This window comes from Spinacia oleracea, chromosome 1 (genome assembly GCF_020520425.1).
Source record: "Spinacia oleracea cultivar Varoflay chromosome 1, BTI_SOV_V1, whole genome shotgun sequence".
In the NCBI taxonomy this organism is placed as follows: domain Eukaryota; kingdom Viridiplantae; phylum Streptophyta; class Magnoliopsida; order Caryophyllales; family Amaranthaceae; genus Spinacia; species Spinacia oleracea.
In genome coordinates, this window is record NC_079487.1 from 20,309,177 (window position 1) to 20,322,474 (window position 13,298).

The following is a 13,298-nucleotide window of genomic DNA, read 5'->3' on the forward strand; positions in this document are numbered from 1 at the left end:
TATTCAGCTATACAAGACAACAAGAGAACACGTTGTAAGGAAAGAAGCTTCTAAAAGACTCACATCCAGTGCAAGGGACAACATGACTCCAAAAAATCCGTCTCCAATCCCCGGAAGAGATTTCACATACTCCCTAGGGATTGCAGCATACACAGAGGAAAGAATTTTATTCTTCTCCTCCAGCTGAAGCCGCCGGAAGGGGGAATTTGTGCCACCTCGGCATTCCTCATCTGTTGAAAATCGAAGATAGCTGCATTGGCATACAAAACGAGCATTAGCAAAAAAACTACTAAGTGTACACTAGACGCCTCGATTATTACAAAATTTACCTGGGGCCGTTGGCGGAGGTACCAATGGAGATTAGGGCAATGGTTTATCCTTGGAAGGAGAGGGATCACCTGACTCCCTACTCGTCTCCTTCCTAGTCGGCGAACAAGCAACATGACCAACACTTTCCGCCGCTTTGGCAGATGCCTCCTTAGCCTCTAGGCCCCCAGCCAAGGACGCCACATCTTCCGCCACTACCGGAGCAGACCTGCCAGCTGCATTAGCCACATGGGGATCTTCTCTATTAGGAGAAGAGACCCCCAAGTCCACAACCGGTGGAGCTGTTGGCACCAGCTTAGGTATCGCAACATTATTCGCGTTCCCTTTCTTCTTAAAAAAAGGACGCTTAGCCTTGGGAGTGGCCAACAAGGGACCTGGACGCTTCCTGGTAACAGATGTGGTAGGCGCCTATAGAAAAGGGAAAAACACCAATCAACATAACTAAAGTCTGCATAGCTCCTAACTTAACAATTGGACGTACTTTGGGGAGGTCACTAGAGGCAACCTCATCAGATTTCTTCGAGGACGCTTTCTTCTTAGCCTCCACATGCTTAAGAACCTCGTCGGCATAAACCTGAGATAACCACTCAGGAAACTTCACAACCCCCTTGTCTTCTGGGGAAAAACGACTCATAGCGGACTCTGCACAAACCAAGGGGATCAGCGAAGAAAAAAGGAATTAAAATTCGCATAAAATATCTAAACTTCCATAAAAGCTACCTCTGCGTAAATACGGGCACAAGCCGATGGCAGCAAGTAAAACTCTTTTAGTAAACTGGCCTACGTGTGGAAGCTAACTGTTGGGTACCCAGGCATGACTCTTAGCGGACAGTCTATACATTTCTGCTTCAAATAAGGGCTTTACAAGCCTCCATTCCTTCGAAAGAAGACGAGGAAGAGCCTCGGTCTCAGAATTAAAGCGCGGCCTATAATTCCAACGAGTAAGACGTCTCGAAAGGGTAAGGTCCTCCATTTGTATGATGGACCACTTAGTCCTCCACCACACCCAATTGGACGACTTGCCAACCACGGTCTTATAACCTCTCCGGCTATAGAGGGTAAACCATCCCTGAGGAGAACGAGAGGAGGGTGCAATATTTACTAACCTAACGAAGGACGAGAAGGAAGGGACAACGTCATTAAAAGAACATTTGGCAATAAAGCAAAGACATTTGCTCAAGAATTGGGTGTTAGCTGGGCCAGTCCTATGTCATACCCATCCAAAAAGGCAAGAATGAATGGATGCAAAGGAAACCTAAGACCTAGCCTAAAAGCGGCTGTGTAGACAGCAACCTCCCCTGAGGACAAGTGATCTACAATACTATGGAAACTAGGACATTTGAAGCTAAAGCCCCGAGGTAACAAAAGAAAATGCTCAAAATCACGTCCCTGCTCCTTCAGATATCGAAGCCACTTTCCACTTGGGAAAATATCAGATGGAAATAAATCCAAATCCTCTTTCCCAGACACCATTGGAGGTTGATGCCTAGCTGTCTCCTCGTCCGAAGAACTAGAAGAATCATCCTCGAAGTCCTCTTGTGGGACCAGAGGACGGCGAGCCACACTCTTATGCCTCCTTTGAGAACGGGCCGCCCTGACACCTTCTCCCCCAGAGTGATGTGAAGAACAAGCTCCCCTCCTAGTCACATGGGGGGGGGGCTCGAAAAAGGAACACGGCTTTCTCGTTCTCAGGGTGCTTCTCATGCACCCACATTAATCGTTTGCCTAATACGTGCCATGCAACCTTGTGAAGGAAATAATGCCCTTGGTCCAAGTATGCATTCTATGTTAAGTCTAATAAATGCGGTTCAGTATTAATTAACAAGTTAATAATTCAGTGAGATCAAGTGAGCTGAATGCCTAGCTAGAGGCCGCTTCAGTTCAAGTGGAATTAATGATATTAATCCACAGCTTACTCTTGACTGAACCCGTAGGGTCACACAAATAGTACGTAAACGGATCAAGTATTTAATGGCATTAAATACTCCATCTATGGATATTCGGAATCGACGGATCTTGGTTTCAGTGGGAGCTGAGATCGTCACAGGCAAGAAATGAATACTCCGGAAACGATGATATTGCCGGAAACGGAAATATGGATCGTATCGGAAATATAAATATTATCCAAGTCGTAGATGTTGCCGGAAACGGAAACATGGTACGTATCGGAAAATATTATCGGAAATGGAAATATTGCCGGAATCGGAAATATTGCCGAAAACGGAAATATTGTTAGAAACGGAAATATTATCGAAATCGGAAAATAATTCCGGAAACGGAAATATTAAATATTTGTTCGAAACGGAAATTAATTCCGGAATCGGAAATATTAAATGTTGTTCGTATCGGAAATGAATTCCGGAATCGGGAATTTAATCGGAAGCGTATCGTACGAATTAGCATAGGACGAGGCCCGCTAGACGAAGGCCCAGCACGAAGCCAGGCCATCGCCCAGCGAGCCGCACGCAACGCACGCCTCGACCAGGCCCAGCGCAAGGTCAGGCCCAGCCAAGGGCGCGCGCGCGCACGCAGCACCGCACATGGGCTGTGCGCTTGTCGTGGGCCGCAAGGCCTGCGCGGGTGCACGGCTTGTGCGATGCGTATGCCGGAAATCCTAATTCTATTGGGGTTCGTGCGAAGATTAAAATCCTAATCTTATTAGAATTGCTTTGTTATTTAGAGTCCTAATAAAGTTCTAATTAACAAATCCAGATCCTAGTAGGATTACAATTCCTTTTCCATACCTCTATAAATAAGGGCCTAGGGGTCATTATTTATATATAAGTTTTCAAGTATTCAAAACTAGGATTTTTAAGCAGAAAAATCAGCCATAACTCTTGCCCATTTTAGCCGAAAATAATAGTACCTTAAGGGCGATTCTAGTTGGTCAATCTTAAGGCGGATCCGGACGTACTGTGGACTATCTACGGAGGGACGACACTTGGAGTCCTAAAGACTTGTTCTTGTTCGGTTCGGGCGAAGCTAGGGAAGGCACGCAACAAAGAGTATGCATCTAAATTATGCTATATGATTATGTGTAAATAATATGTATTCCTGGCTTAATGGTTTTTTCCGCATGATTTATGAATTGTCATATGTATCATAACCTAACAGTGGTATCACGAGCCTCTTATTATTTTCATAATCTAAATTGCATGAACATGGTTAAATATTACAAATTTGCAAGAATTAAAAGGGATGATTAATTTTCGTAATTGTTAATTAATTGCAAATTGCGTTTATTTAATTATACGTACGCAGTTTTTCGGCAGTTTCTTCGTTACTCATCCAAATCGAGTGATTTTTGTGTCAATTCCGCATGTAAAAGGCATTCTAAAATTTTTCCGAACCCAGAATTCTCAAATTCGAAGCCTAACTATGACTTTTCGAAGGTTTTAGTTTTTCGAATGCAAAATTTCGTAAATTTAAGATGTTAAATTAAATATTTGCGATTCTTGTTGATAAATCTTGAATTTTTGATTGACCTACTGTATATGTTTAACAAGTTTGAATGCCTAGCCTTGTTAATTATGCAATCTAATTTGTAATTATGATTAATTTGTTGAAAATTAGAATAATTTAGAATTAATTTGATTTTCATAATTAATTATAATTTAATTAGAAACCTATGATTAAAAACCACCATAAAAATTGTAAATTTATGATAAATTTTAAATTTTTATGACCAAGGCTTGAATCCATAATAATCGGAAATCAATTGAATAATAAATTTTCGATTTTTCGCCCTAAAATTATGAAATTAATATTATTTATTAATTTGTCATTAATTTTAAATATAAATTTTAAATTTTTATGCGATTCGTTCATATAACTTGCACGCACAAAGCAATGGACGCTTCGTGTTACCCTTAAGGGGTGTTGTATAGTGCGGGCATGCGACGACGAGCAAGGGAGCTCGTCGCCCGTGCGGCACGAATGCAATGAGCAGGGGCATGGTGCACGAGCACAAGGCAGCAGCCCTGCCTTGTGTCGTGGGCCACGAGCTATGGATGAATGGGCATGGGCGAAGGCAAGGCATGGCAGTCGCGTGTGGGCAGCAAGCGAGCTGCGCCACAACGCGCACTGCCTCGCGCAAGCGCGCGCAAGCTCGCGTGCCACGAGCGCTGCGCCCAGCATTGATCGCGCGCAATTGCTCGCGCACAGCGAGCGATGGCTCGCGTGCATCATGTGCTGGAGCGCGCGCAGCAAGCGCTGGCAAGCGCGCACAGCGAGCGATGGCTCGCGTGCGTCGAGCGCTGGCGCGCGCGCAGCGAGCACCACTTGTGCGATGGCTTGCGATGGAAGATGCAGCAGCTATGCGACGAGCGCATGGGCTGCGCGCACATGGCCAGCGATGGCTGTGTGCGTGTGGCCCATGGGCGTACGATGCGTAGGGTGTTTGCGTTGCGATTAGATCGTTTTGAATGTTTAATTTGAAATTTTCAGTTTACGTAATTTTAATTAATTTTAAAATTAATAATTTAAATTATTTTCTTGGATTTTAATTTTGAATATTGTAATTATAATAAATTTTATTTATTCTAATTATTTTACTAAAATTAAAATCATGAATTAATTTAAATACGACTGAAATTAAATTAAACTTTTTGGATTCAATTATAAATTTATATGAGCTTTAAATTTTAATTAAATTTGTATGTTTCCGGTTAGACTAGAAATACATTTTTATGTTTAAAATTAGTAAAGCATATGAATTTATTGGTTTAAGTGGGAGCCCTTTTAGTCATAAACTCTTGATTAGGTCTACAAATCCTAAGGTTAAAACAACTTGATTAGAATTAATAAGGACTGAATAATTGGTAGATTATTGGTGCCCTTGATTAATTGCTGCAAATGTTTACGTGATGCATAATGTGTTTTACTAACCAGCTATGTGGGCCATTCATGATAATGAATGGGTGAATGGTATATATTGTATATGTACTGTTTTGCAGGTTATGAAGTGACTAGTATGGCCCAAATAGGATAGAAAATATGGTCTGCGTACCATTAATTTGAATGTAATTGGTCTAAAGTACCAAAGTTGTTTTTCAATTCAAATATGGTCTGCGTACCATCAAATAGTTGTAATTAGTTTTAATTATAGCTTATCCTAGTTGAAGAAAATGGTGCCTCCCACGGAGATTTTCAAGACGGACTTTGAAGTCAAAGCTTCAAGATGAAGTCGGGCCATACTAGATCACATTTATCTTATGCATGCTTTAAGTTATTTATTGCTTTAAATATGTCTTAATTATGCATAAGATTGTGGCTTGATTATGTTGCATGATTAAGGATTTTAGTTCACTTAAAATCTAACCAACATAGTAAGAGCCTTAAGTTCCAAACTTAAAAATTGAGTTAAAAGGTGTCATGCCAAAATATACACTTGCTTGGATATCCTTTACATCAATCTAGTAATAGTTTTCGCTCAGCGAGGTGTTACTTATTGGTCCTAAAGGGGCAAGGTACACAAATAAATTGTGAGTACATGTTAGTTTTGGTGAAACTCAACGATATAAGTAAGGAGTCCTTTTATGTCGTGGCAAAATCGATAGGTTTACCTAATAAGTTCTTAGACGTACCTATCAACCAAGAATAGTTTCTAGACTATTAGCAAAAGGCTTTTGCTTACCTATGATGTTTTAGGATTAAGTCGACAAACTGTGCTTAGTTCTTCAATGATTTTAGGATCTTGGAATCATTTTATTCACACCTGCCGGAACACATAACTTGAATAAAATGCTTAATAAACATTGAATTATGCATGTATGCTAGAATTTAAGTTTATTAAGAGAAACTGTGAATGGTTATTTATTTGTTTATTCTTTTCAATTGTAGTTTTTTTTTAATATGGCAAACAACAATCAAAACATCATCATGGGTTCTGAGCTTATGGTCAAGCTGAACCTGGCAAATTTTCTTGAATGGGAAGCTAAGCTAGTTGAAATAGTCAAACTCAATGGACTTGAGTATGTACTGTCACATCCCATGCCAAGCTACTATGCCAGAGACATGACCCCTGAGAGATTTTACGCCTGGGATGCGGATCTCAAAAAGGTTATGAGTCTCATGCTGAACAATATCCCTGATGATTGGGCTAAAAGGTTTGTAGCCTATGAACCTTTTACGCTCATCAAGAATCTGAGGGATATCTGTCGTGGAAGCACGGAGGACAGGGACCTGAACGTCCATGAGTTGATTGAATCAATGTCTGGTCTAAAGGTTAGTTCTCCCAACAGGTGTTATAGGATGGAGGTCCAAGAAACACATGTTCAGCTCCTTCGCACTAAACAGAGGGTAGGCGTCCCACTGAGGTTCCATGTGGATCTTATGCGTTCATACTTTGATCGCCTAAGTCTACTAGGAACACCAATAAGCGAAAGGATGGCAGTCTCTATCTTGCTCAATTCACTACACAGTGGGTTTGGTCGCTTCAAGCAACTATACCTAAGTGAACCAAGAGAAGAAACAGTTGCAGAATTTGTTCACCTTGTCAGAAAGGCTGAAATAATACTGGACTGTGAAGCCAAAGATTTACTCAAGGCTAGAAGGAGACCGTTCAAGAAAGGTGGAAAGTCCAAGGGCAATGCTAAATCAAAGCAGGACAAGTCCACATCAAGCTGTCTTTATTGTGATGGAATAGGCCATTACAAAAGAGAATGTCCAAAGCTAAAGGAAGATCAGAAGAACGGAACAGTCGTTCCATCTTCAGGTATTTTCGTTATAGACTGTATACTTGCTAATTCAACTTCTTGGGTATTAGATACAGGTTGTGGCTCACACTTATGTTCCAATCCACATGGACTAAGAAGAAGTAGAAAGTTAAGCAAGGGTGAAGTCGACCTACGAGTGGGAAATGGAGCACGGATTGCTGCATTAGCTGTAGGAACTTACTTTTTGTCGTTGCCCTCCGGGCTAGTTTTGGAACTGGAAGATTGTTTCCATGTTCCAAGTCTTACTAAAAACATCATTTCAGTTTCTTGCCTAGATGCTAAGGGATTTTCCTTTTTAATAAAAGACAATAGTTGTTCGTTTTATTTTAAAGAGATGTTTTATGGATCTGCTAGATTAGTCAATGGACTTTATTTATTAGATCACGACAAACAAGTATATAACATAAATACCAAAAAGGCCAAAAAGGATGATTCAGATCTCACCTATCTGTGGCATTGTCGATTAGACCATATAAACTTGAAACGCTTAGAAAGACTTCAAAAGGAAGGAATTCTAGAACCATTTGACTTAGAGGATTATGGTAAATGCGAATCATGTTTACTTGGCAAAATGACAAAGCAACCTTTCTCTAAAGTTGGAGAAAGAGCAAATGAACTATTGGGTTTAATCCATACAGATGTATGTGGACCAATGAGTACAAATGCTAGAGGTGGTTTCAGCTACTTTATCACTTTCACTGATGACTTCAGTAGGTATGGTTATGTCTACCTAATGAAGCATAAGTCTGAACCCTTTGACAAATTCAAGGAATTTCAGAGTGAAGTAGAGAATCAATTAGGCAAGAAGATAAAGGCACTGCGGTCTGATAGAGGCGGTGAATATCTGAGCTATGAATTTGATGACCATCTGAAAGAATGTGGAATTCTATCAGAATTGACTCCTCCAGGAACACCACAATGGAACGGTGTGTCGGAACAGAGGAACAGAACCTTGCTAGACATGGTCAGGTCAATGATGGGTCAGGCCGAACTTCCATTAGAATTTTGGGGACATGCACTAAATACAGCTGCACTCACTATAAATAGAGCTCCGTCTAAAGCTGTCGAAAAGACTCCATACGAATTATGGTTTGGAAAGCCTCCAAATGTGTCTTTTCTTAAGATTTGGGGATGTGAAGTATACGTCAAAACGATTAATTTCAGACAAACTTCATCCAAAATCTGACAAATGTATCCTTGTGGGCTATCCAAAGGAAACAAAGGGGTATTACTTCTACAATACATCTGAGAACAAGGTATTTGTTGCTCGAGATGGTGTCTTTTTGGAGAAAGATCACATTTCCAAAATGACAAGTGGGAGAAAAGTAGACCTCGAAGAAATTCGAGTCGAACAACAAACTCTAGAGAATGCTCAAGATGACATTCAGGATGAAACTCAGAGATCTTTAGAAGAATCTGGTGAGAATCATGGTCAATCTAGAAATGTTACCCCGCGTAGATCGCAAAGATATAGATCTCAACCGGAAAGGTACTTAGGTATTTTGACGAACGAGAGCTATGACGTTCTATTACTTGAAAGTGATGAACCTGCGACTTACAAACAAGCTATGACGAGCCCTAGCTCCAAGCAATGGCAAGAAGCCATGCAATCTGAATTAGACTCCATGTCTGAAAACCAAGTATGGGATTTGGTCGATTTGCCAGATGGCTACCAAGCCATTGGAAGCAAATGGGTTTTCAAACTGAAAAAGGACAAGGATGGGAAACTTGAAGTTTTCAAAGCTAGATTGGTTGCAAAAGGTTACAGGCAAGTCCACGGTGTGGATTACGATGAAACCTTTTCACCAGTTGCAATGCTAAAGTCTATTCGGATAATGTTAGCAATCGCTGCATATTACGATTACGAAATATGGCAGATGGATGTCAAAACTGCTTTCTTAAACGGCGTTTTAACAGAAACTGTGTTTATGACACAGCCTGAAGGTTTTGAAGATCCAAAGAATGCTAAAAAGGTATGCAAGCTAAAGAAGTCAATCTACGGATTGAAGCAGGCATCCAGGAGCTGGAATATACGTTTTGATGAAGCAGTCAGTGACTTTGGTTTCATCAAAAACGCAGACGAATCTTGTGTATACAAGAAGGTCAGTGGGAGCAAAATTGCTTTCCTAGTATTATATGTCGACGACATATTACTTATCGGAAATGACATTCCTATGTTGAACTCTGTCAAGATTTGGCTTGGGAAATGTTTTTCGATGAAGGATCTAGGGGAAGCACAGTACATATTGGGCATCAAGATTTACAGAGATAGATCTAAAAGGATGATTGGACTTAGTCAAAGCACTTATATCAATAAGGTGCTTGATAGGTTCAAGATGGCGGACTCCAAGCGAGGCTACCTACCCATGTCTCATGGAATGACTCTAAGCAAGACTCAGTGCCCAAAAACACTTGATGAGCGTAGACGAATGAATGGGATTCCATATGCATCATTGATTGGTTCAATAATGTATGCTATGATATGTACACGCCCGGATGTTGCGTACGCACTCAGTGCTACGAGCAGATACCAGTCAGACCCAGGAGAGGCGCATTGGACTGCTGCCAAGAACATTCTGAAGTACCTGAAAAGGCACAAAGATGACTTCCTGGTCTATGGTGGAGATGATGAATTAATTGTTAAAGGCTATACGGACGCAAGTTTCCAAACCGACAAAGATGATTTCAGATCACAGTCTGGGTTTGTCTTCTGCCTCAACGGAGGAGCAGTAAGCTGGAAAAGTGCTAAGCAAAGCACCATTGCGGATTCTACAACTGAAGCGGAGTACATTGCTGCACATGAAGCAGCAAAGGAAGCTATATGGCTAAGGAAGTTCATAGGTGAACTTGGTGTAGTCCCCTCCATTAAAGGACCAATAGCCCTGTATTGTGACAATAACGGAGCTATTGCACAGGCAAAGGAGCCTAGACACCACCAGAGAGTCAAGCATGTACTTCGTAGATTTCACCTTCTACGAGAGTTCGTTGAAAGAAAAGAAGTCGAGATAAGCAAAATTGGTACTGATGACAACATATCAGATCCATTAACTAAACCTCTTCCGCAGGCGAAGCACAACTCGCACACTGCAGCTATGGGAATCAAGCATATTGGAGAATGGCTTTGATGTCTCTGTTTAATGTTTTAAAGTTTTAGAGTTTAAATCTTTGTAAAACATTATTGGTTAATCATTCACAATAAATGAAAAGAATTCATTTTTCCATTTAATTTGTGGTTTATTAAATGATGAGTCCCTTCAATTTGACGATATATTCAAGATAGACTGTCAGGACCAGTCCTGTGACTAAGAAATGTCTATCAAGTGAACTTGAATGTCAAAGGTTGAAAATGGTCCCTAGTTGGAGTTTTCTATAAAATTGGACGCATAGAAAACGTTAGACGATTAGAATGCAAGATGACTAGTAGTTCTGTTTCTTGAACTATGTGGACATGGCAATGTCATAATCATTTGCATAGATACTTACTTTGGGAAGACTAGTATCGGACAAGACCTATGAAACTTTACTGTAAGAGATGAAAATCTGTCATAAGTAAATTTCATTAAAATTATTAGACACTAAATCCTCAATACCTGAGTGATTTGAGATTACTTGTTTGAGAACTGATTGTTTTGACGTTGACCAACCGTCGCACCGTAAAAGGAGGCTATAAAGGCAACGCTCAGGTAATCACCTATCAAACGAAGTCTAATCTCAAGATCGCAAGATTGGGATTGTCCTCCCATAAATCGGGATGAGATGCTTAAAAGTTGTACAAGGCCACTCGGAGAGCTAGAAACTGTGAAATGCATGGCCGTGCTCGGATGAATCATAGGCTATGATTATCTGTTTATTTGATCAGTTGAACTCTGAAACCGAGAAACACCTCTGGACATAATAAGGATGACAACTCTTACCTTATGTTCAAGAGCAAGCATCGAGCGACAAAGGAATTAGGAAATGCACACTTGTCCCTAAGGACAAGTGGGAGACTGAACGAAATAATACCCTTGGTCCAAGTATGCATTCTATGTTAAGTCTAATAAATGCGGTTCAGTATTAATTAACAAGTTAATAATTCAGTGAGATCAAGTGAGCTGAATGCCTAGCTAGAGGCCGCTTCAGTTCAAGTGGAATTAATGATATTAATCCACAGCTTACTCTTGACTGAACCCGTAGGGTCACACAAATAGTACGTAAACGGATCAAGTATTTAATGGCATTAAATACTCCATCTATGGATATTCGGAATCGACGGATCTTGGTTTCAGTGGGAGCTGAGATCGTCACAGGCAAGAAATGAATACTCCGGAAACGATGATATTGCCGGAAACGGAAATATGGATCGTATCGGAAATATAAATATTATCCAAGTCGTAGATGTTGCCGGAAACGGAAACATGGTACGTATCGGAAAATTTTATCGGAAATGGAAATATTGCCGGAATCGGAAATATTGCCGGAAACGGAAATATTGTCAGAAACGGAAATATTATCGAAATCGGAAAATAATTCCGGAAACGGAAATATTAAATATTTGTTCGAAACGGAAATTAATTCCGGAATCTGAAATATTAAATGTTGTTCGTATCGGAAATGAATTCCGGAATCGGGAATTTAATCGGAAGCGTATCGTACGAATTAGCATCGGACGAGGCCCGCTAGACGAAGGCCCAGCACGAAGCCAGGCCATCGCCCAGCGAGCCGCACGCAACGCACGCCTCGACCAGGCCCAGCGCAAGGCCAGGCCCAGCCAAGGGCGCGCGCGCGCACGCAGCACCGCACATGGGCTGTGCGCTTGTCGTGGGCCGCAAGGCCTGCGCGGGTGCATGGCTTGTGCGATGCGTATGCCGGAAATCCTAATTCTATTGGGGTTCGTGCGAAGATTAAAATCCTAATCTTATTAGAATTGCTTTGTTATTTAGAGTCCTAATAAAGTTCTAATTAACAAATCCAGATCCTAGTAGGATTACAATTCCTTTTCCATACCTCTATAAATAAGGGCCTAGGGGTCATTATTTATATATAAGTTTTCAAGTATTCAAAACTAGGATTTTTAAGCAGAAAAATCAGCCATAACTCTTGCCCATTTTAGCCGAAAATAATAGTACCTTAAGGGCGATTCTAGTTGGTCAATCTTAAGGCGGATCCGGACGTACTGTGGACTATCTACGGAGGGACGACACTTGGAGTCCTAAAGACTTGTTCTTGTTCGGTTCGGGCGCAGCTAGGGAAGGCACGCAACAAAGAGTATGCATCTAAATTATGCTATATGATTATGTGTAAATAATATGTATTCCTGGCTTAATGGTTTTTTCCGCATGATTTATGAATTGTCATATGTATCATAACCTAACACCTTGCATAAGGTGGGACGTCCGACTTAAAAATGGAAGAAAAGAAGCGACGACGTCGTCCAAATACAATAGAAATACGGCGATAGAAAAAACGCCTCCCCAAGAAATGGATAACCAAGCAAGAAACCACCAAAAATGAAAAACAAGAAAAATAGCAAAAGAAGTACCTGCAAACAATCAAAGTGGATGAAAACTTCAGTCGAGCAAATTGATCCCCAAAGCAATAGCGAAGAAAATTGGCCAAGAACAACTTCGGCTCAAACAAAGAACTCTTGAAAAACTTCTTTCTCTCTCTAAAAACTCTCAATTGTCAGAAGAGAAATGAAAGAGTAAAATGAATCCTTGTGTTGGTTTTTAAAGAAAGACTGAATCTCAGCAGATGACAACACGTGGTGCACACCTACATCAAGGGGAATGCCCTAAAAATATTAGAGCATCCCCCCTTGAGGGGCAAATGGTGTGACCTTAAAATAGCAAGCTACACCTGTGACCTATCATGGGGCAACACGTGGCCCATGGATGCTGGCCAGATGTGCACATCTGGCAAAATCATCTCTGAAGGCAAACACAAAAAGTCCAAAATGCTCGGAAAGACCCATACACCAAAAGAGCCCTTTTTAAGCCTCTTTTATTCCATATATCAGATTAGGACACATGTCCCTATCTCCGAGGTCATCCAATCATATGCTTAGGGTTTTTTGGGCCACTTCCCAAAACCCTAGTCATATAAATAGTTCAAATCCCAAGGTAAAAGGGGCAATCAATTCATTCCTACCTACCCAAAACAATTCTGCTCTGCCTTCTTTCTAGATTACTTCTCTCTCTAGCCAATACTTACTTAGGCATCGGAGGGAAAATTCCTACGGGAGTATTCTTATTTTGCAGGTTGCAGGGAGATCGT